Consider the following 7,500-nt stretch of genomic DNA (forward strand, 5'->3'; position numbering starts at 1 on the left):
CAAGATATTATGCAAATCACATTTTAGTCCAGTCGATTACGATGGAAAAGAAAGGGTGTTGGATATCATAAACTAGTTCGTTTTAGATCGCTTTTGCCCGCTGAAATGAAGATGTAACCTCTAATAACTTTGTTCAAGATAACACTAAGCAATTTAATTAAAATCGAAAAAACCGTCAAGAAGAAAGAAAAAGCAAATAAAAGATCTCGTCTTTATCTTCTTCAATTGTTTACTGTCCAAACAGGAGAATTAGGCATCTTTAAAGGTTCTATTTTGGTTAACACCAGACGATTTTATTCAGTTTTGAGGACGATCAGGGCAATGAAGGGTTGAAGCCCCTTTCATCTTTAATGGGGAATGAAATTAATGTCCTTTGCAGCTACTAAAAAAAAAAAAGACAAATCTTAACGGCGCGTACATCCGTAATCGCGAACGGCAGACGCGTAAAATGTAGATTTGTACTTGGTGATCTACATTGATGGGTTTGGTGAGATAAACTTGGGGCAAGTCCATTCGTTTTATTGGTCTCAGTCTTCTCTGTCTACAAACATGAAGCAACCTTCGAGGAAAACTCGGGGAGTTGCCAAAATTCTAATTTACACGTTTTATTTACAAGTGTTGGCATACGCAGGTCGGTAAAGGTTGGTAGAATTGGATCGAGATATCTATTGTTTCACAGATGTTTTTGGGCGTAGTCTGGCTCCGCTGGTCACTGTCAGATCCGAAGACAATGGCGCGGTCCCTTTGGAGCTAAACCCGAGCACAATAGAGGGTCCCTTGATAGTTGCCTGAAGATGTTGAAGTGCCTCCTCACACCACATGCGTACGTGCGCGCGTGTGCACGCTAGACATCTATAGGATTGACTCTTCTTTTCAATCCTCTTACAACAAAAAGCCGCTTGACGTGCGTTTGAATAGAAATGACTTCAGTTACTATCCTTTGTTGTTCGAATCTTTGAACATCGAATTACCTTTGCGTTATATATTGAGGAGCCGAATGCCGAACTTAGAGATATCAAACCTATACAAATGTTAGATACATTTTTAAAGTGTTTCTATGAAAAGCTAGAATATTGTAAGCAAAGTTTTCTTCGAGTTATTTGAATTCGCATTTGATAAGAATGGGAGCATTGTGAAGCGGACATAGAATAGTCTAACTTTTTAATTAATTGAATGTTTGTATTTATCCTAAGTTGTTATATTTACACAAACGAGCGAAGTTTCATGTGATGATTTACAGTTTTATTCCATTTAGAATTTACTTTAGAATAGTTTCTTTATAATAATATGTTCATTTTCTACGTATTTGTATGAAATGTCTTACGTAAATCCACTTCTGTTTTTTATCAATATAATCTTACGTATTCCTCATCGTTTCTAAACCTGAATAAGTCATACGAATTTCTGATCATTTCTGAACCTGAAGAAGTCGAAGAAATCTTTTAGATTGCGTCCGTATTTATTTGTAAGTGATATGGGGAACGAATACGAGGAATGTTGCAGACAGACAGAATTTCAACAACATAGGATTGGTTCCCATGGTGACAGGGGAGGATACAAGATGTGGACGAAGGAAAAGAAGTCCGGAGTGACATTTCCGAACGGACAGGTCACAAAGTGCTGGACGGAGATCAAGAGGACAGGCGACCTAAAAAAAAAAAAAAAAAAAAAAAAAAAAAAAAAAAAAAAAAAAAAAAAAAAAAAAAAAAAAAAAAAAAAAAAAAAAAACGGGGGGGGGGTTCTTGAAGAGGAAAGTAAGAAAAAAGAAAATTGCAGAGCAGGAGAGACGCTCCGAATGGAACAAGACAAACCTAATGGAATGGCTGAGGCGTCAGATGGTTTTGTTAGACGGGAGGAATAGGAGGAGGAGGAGGAGGAGGAGGAGGGGATGGACGAGGAGGAAGACGAGGAGTAGGAGAACTTAGCAGAAGATGAGAAGGAGGTAATTAAGACGTGACGGAAGGACGAGATAAGGAGACGTTTGCTTCTAAAAGCAAAAAAGGGGAGAAGGGAGTGTGTGTGTGTGTGTGTGTGTGTGTGTGTGTGTGGGAGAGAGGGGAGAGGACGATTGAGTGGGAGGGGGGGATGCGTGACACCAGGAACCAACGCTGCTTGCGATCAACGCTCCCATTCCAACCGCGGCCATAGATAATCCCTCAGCAAACATCCCCCCCACCCTTTCTCCCCCCACCACCCTCCCACTCCCTCCCCCTTTGTCTGCACGAGCGAGGAGGGTTCTGCATGGGATGGGCTTGTAAGGAATGGCAGTGGCGTTATGGGGAGAAGATGGGGAGTAGAGGGTCGCTGGCAGGGGGGAAGGGGCGAGGGGGAAGGGGAAGGAGGGAGAGGGAGCGGGAAAAGAGGGGAGGTGGAGGAGGAGGATGGAGGAGGAGGATGGAGGAGGAGGGTAAGGAAGTAAAAGGAGGGTGAAGTAGAGGAGAAGGAGGAGGGGAAGGGGCGAGGGGGAAGGGAAACTGGGGAGGGGAAGAGGAGGAGGAGGAGGATGGAGGAGGAGGGTGAGGAAGTAAGAGGAGGGCGAAGTGGAGGGGATAGAAGAGGGGAGAGGATGAGGAGGGGGAGGGGGAGGAAAAAGAGGAAGGAAGCGGGAGGGGAGGGGGAAGAGGAGGAAGAGGAGGATGGAGGAGGAGGGTGAGGTAGTAGGAGGAGGGCGAAGTGGAGGGGAAAGAAGAGGGGAGGGGATGAGGAGGGGAGGGGGAGGGAAAGGGGAGAGGGAGCGGGAGGGGAGGTGGAGGAGGAAGATGGAGGAGGAGGGAGAGGTAGTAGGAGGAGGGGGAAGTGGATGGGAAAGAAGAGGCGAGTGGATGAGGAGGGGAAGGGGGAGGGAAAGGGATAAGGGAGAGGGAGGGGAGAGGGAAGAGGAGAAGGAGGATGGAGGAGGAGGGAGAGGTAGTAGGAGGAGGGCGAAGTGAAGGGGAAAGAGGAGGGGAGGGCATGAGGAGGAGGAGGGGGAGAGAAAGGGGGAGGGAGCGGGAGGGGAGGGGGAAGAGGAGGAGGAGAAGGAGGAGGAGGAGGAGGGAAAGGAGGGAGAGGTAGTAGGAGTAGGGGGAAATAAGAGGGGATTTTGCTTATGGCAGAGTCTATAGTCGTAAAGGGACTTCTGGAATCCTGGAATCGAATGGTGAAGAGCACCGAAAAGGGTTAACCAGAGAACAGAGGACGATCTGGGTTATATTTCAGGTTAGGATAACCTAACCTTCTTAGTCTCAGGACACTGGGTTTTCCCTCAACTGAATAAAGATGAACAGCGTTAGTCAGAACAAAGCCACATAGGTTGTCCGCCGTTGTGGACACTTATGTCTGACCCATCATATTTCATAACGATTCCAGAGTATTTAGTTGATCTCCGTGTCACATATTCTACAGAAAATTGTTTACAGTTGGCAAGGTCATAAGATATATATATATATATATACATATGATATATATATATATATATATACATATATATATATACATATATATATATATAGATATATATATACATATATATATATATATATATATATATATACATATATATATATATATTGCTGATGTTAAACAGTTGGTGGGTTTGTTGGTGGTGGTAGAGAGGGAGAGAGGGAAGATGGGAGAGTTAGGGGGTGGTACGGTAGGATAAGGAACGGGTGACGTAGGAGGTGAGAGGCAAGGAGGGAAGAAAATGAGAAAGAAACAGGTAGAGAAGGAAGAAAGAGAAGGAAGAAAAGGAGAAAGGAAGACAAGGAGGGTGTAAAGGAGGGAGCGAGGAAAAAAGGAAGGGAAAGTGGGAAAGAAGGAAGAAGGGTGGGGAAGAAAGAGATAGTGAAGAAGAAGAAAGAGAGGTAGGGAGGAAGGAGGGGAGGGAAGGAGGGAGGGAGAGAAAGATTTTGGTAAAGAAAGAGGTAGGGAAGGAGGAAGGAAGAGAGGAAACAAAAAGAAGAAGAGGAGGTGTAGGACAGGAGGAGAGGGTGTGAGAGAGGGAGAGAGGGCAAGAGGAGAAGAGGGAGAGACGGAGAGAGGAAGGGAGAGGAAGAGGGAGGGAGGAAGAGTAGGGTAGAGGAAAGTGGGCGGTTTGTGAGGCACCATCAGATGACGAGAAAAGAACGTAAGATTGATATGGAATGGAGGGGTGCGGTGGGGTGGGAGGGGTGGTTGACAGTCTGGAGAAGAATGAAGGAAGCGAAGGTCGGAGACAGACGAGAATAGCCCCGAAGGAGGATTTCTTTCGACAGGAGGAAGGAGGAGGAGGGAAGGAGGTAGGCAGAAGACGTTTGTCTGAAGGTCTGCGGAATCCAAAAGTGACCGTGTCAGTTCTTGGACTCATAACCTTTCAGAGCAACTGGGCGCCAGGACACACAGAGGCGGTTTTGTGTTCTTCTCTCTTTTTCATTTCTCTCTCTCTCTCTCTCTCTCTCTCTCTCTCTCTCTCTCTCTCTCTCTCTCTCTCTCTCTCTCTCTCTCTCTCTCTCTCTCTCTCTCTCTCTCTCTCTCTCTCTCTCTCTCTCTCTCTCTCTCTCTCAGCCTACCTACCTTTCTTCATTTCTCTTAATATCTTTCTCTCGCTCGTAGTGCCCAAAGACTCGACCAGAATCTTGCACTGTTTCGGCAGACTCCTCGTGAGTATGTCAAGCCAAGAACCGATGTGCCGGTGGCGAGCACACCCGTGCTACAGACAAACATGAGAACTCTCGAACTAGAGGACCCTGTGTCTTCCTTTAAAATAGGTCGTAATCGTCTAATCATTAGTATTCGAGGATTCTAATAGAGTGAAAAAGCATTCTTCTTTTAGAAAAAAAGATAAAAAATTCTAATATTTTCATTCTGATTGTATTCTTTTTTTCTATATGAATTTCTGAGGATAAAAGATGAAACTTTGCGAATACCATAAGAACTTTATAGTTCTTGCACTAAAAAGATAGCTATAGATGTGTGATAGTATTGCTTACATTTTAAGAAGAAGAAGAAGAAGAAGAAGAAGAAGAAGAAGAAGAAGAAGAAGAAGAAGAAGAAGAAGAAGAAGAAGAAGAAGAAGAAGAAGAAGAAGAAGAAGAAGAAGAAGAAAAAGAAGAAGAAGAAGAAGAAGAGAAGAAGAAGAAGAAGAAGAAGAAGAAAAAGAAGAAGAAGAAGAAGAAGGAAGAGAAGAAAAAGGAGAAGAAGAAGAAGAAGAAGAAGAAGAAGAAGAAGAGAAGAAGAAGAAGAAAAAGAAGAAGAAGAAGAAGAAGAAGAAGAAGAAGAAGAAGAAGAAGAAGAAGAAGAAGAAGAAGAAGAAGAAGAAGAAGAAGAAAGAAGAAGAAGAAGAAGAAGAAGAAGAAGAAGAAGAAGAAAAGAAGAAGAAGAAGAAGAAGAAGAAGAAGAAGAAGAAGAAGAAGAAGAAGAAGAAGAAGAAGAAGAAGAAGAAGAAGAAGAAGAAGAAGAAGAAGAAGAAGAAGAAGAAGAAGAAGAAGAAGTTTTGTTTTCTCTATCGCTTCGTTAGAGTTAATAATGACTTTTAAGGACTCTATCATCAGTTCAAATGACTAAATGCTTCCAGAGAACCAAACTTTTCCACAGTAGCTGAACGTTTGATCACTAACTTTATACTTTAGGTCCTACTCCTTTGTCTTTGGAAGATGTTGCTAGATCAGCGTTTCTTAACCTTTTTCGACCTCAGCACCCCTTTTGGTCAGGCCTGAACAGTCCAGCACCCCCTACCATTGGCTAACACCTGGATACTATAAAGTAAAGTCGTATGTGATCTTCCCCAGCACCCCCTGGGGTTGCTAGCACCCTAGGTTAAGAAACGCTGTTCTAGATGGTGATAAATCCACACGCTTTCAGCTATGCTAAGCTCCATATATATTCTACTTAGAGAGTTGATTTATTTTTAGTTAACTTATTTCACCAAATCAAAAATATTATGTTATGTACTTTTTATTTATCTGTCTATATATTTATTTATATTTCTCCCCTTTTGAGTAAATAAGGAGCTCAAGGGACAAAAATTACCCATATATTTTTTCCCTCGGACCATGATGAAGTTGTGTAACAAAACTATATTGGGAATTCTGTGAAGAGAACCAAGTTTGGAGTGGCTGAGGAGAAAAACGTTTTCCTCTGACCTGCGGCCGGAATAGAGGAGATGGTGGAAGCTGATGACCACCTAATCGATGAGATTTGCAAACCTATCTATCCTTCTATCTTTCTATAAGCCTCTTGCCCCTTATAAGGGCGGTAGCCAGTCAAGGCACGCGCCCACTCCCGCCCACTCCACTCCCATCCACCACCCAACCCCTTTCTCATCTTAGCGCCTCGTGGATGACGGGTCGCCCCTGTCTCCTGCCCACTGCCCGGTTCAAAAGCAATGCAGTAAGACACAGAAAGTTATCAGTGATTACTATTAGCAAAGGACTATTCTCAGCAAATCAGGAACAATGTTAGGGGAATGTCCTTGGATATACAGTCACGAACAAAAGTTTTGATCCACCCAGAGTTTTTCATAATACAAAATTAAAATTCGTTGACATTTTTTCCACCTATTCAAGAAAACTACCTAAATAGAAGCTAAATACCATATTGGTAAATATATCTCATACTTCTCCGCCCTCTATTCTCATCACACTCTCCCCCTCTCCCACCCTCATCCCCCTGTAGGACCGGGCTGTCATTCATGTCTGATTTTTGAGATGTGGGGGCCACTTTCCCTGTCCATTTAGGGGAAACAATCAAGAGAAGTGTAATCATATATATTGTTGGGAGGTCACACACAAGCGATACAGGGGATGGCGATGTGGTGCTATGATCAATGTACAATCCCCCTTCCCCCAATTCCTTCTTCCTATCTCCCCAATCTTGTCCCCTAACACACTTTATTTCACTTTTCTAATACCTTAAAGCACATTTATTACTGAAGTTAGTTTTTGTCTTAAAAAAAAGTCAAACTGATGACGATTTACATTTCTCTTTCTTTTTTCTATTTGTTTGTTTGTTTGTTTATTTATTTATTTATCTATTTATTTATTTATTTATTCATTTATCTATTTATTTATTTTTATTTATTTATTTATTTATTTATTTTTTATTTATTTATTTATTTATTCATTTATTTATTTATTTATTTATTTATTTATTTATTTATCTATTCATTAATTCATTTATTTTTATTCATTCAACTTTTGGTGGTGTGTTTGAGATGAAATGCCTGAAAAGTGTATGGTAAAAGTAACTAAGCTAGATAGAGTAATAAACGAGGAGGTGAGGAGGAGAGTGGGTGTAGAAAGGAAATTTGGAGTCAGAGTTCATGAAATAATATTGGGATGGTTTGGAGACATGGAAAGAATGAGTGAAGAAAAATTAGTAAATGAGATCCGGAAGGCAGAGGTGCGGGGAGTGAACATAAGAGAACGACCAAGGATGAGATGGATATATGGAGTAAAAGGGATGTTAGGAAACAAAGGGACGTCTCTTGAGGAAGGAAGGGAGAAGATAGAATATAGAGGTGAGTGGAGAATGGTTGCGTGGAGG

This window comes from Oratosquilla oratoria, chromosome 7 (genome assembly GCF_046742065.1).
Source record: "Oratosquilla oratoria isolate Oo_2021 chromosome 7, ASM4674206v1, whole genome shotgun sequence".
In the NCBI taxonomy this organism is placed as follows: domain Eukaryota; kingdom Metazoa; phylum Arthropoda; class Malacostraca; order Stomatopoda; family Squillidae; genus Oratosquilla; species Oratosquilla oratoria.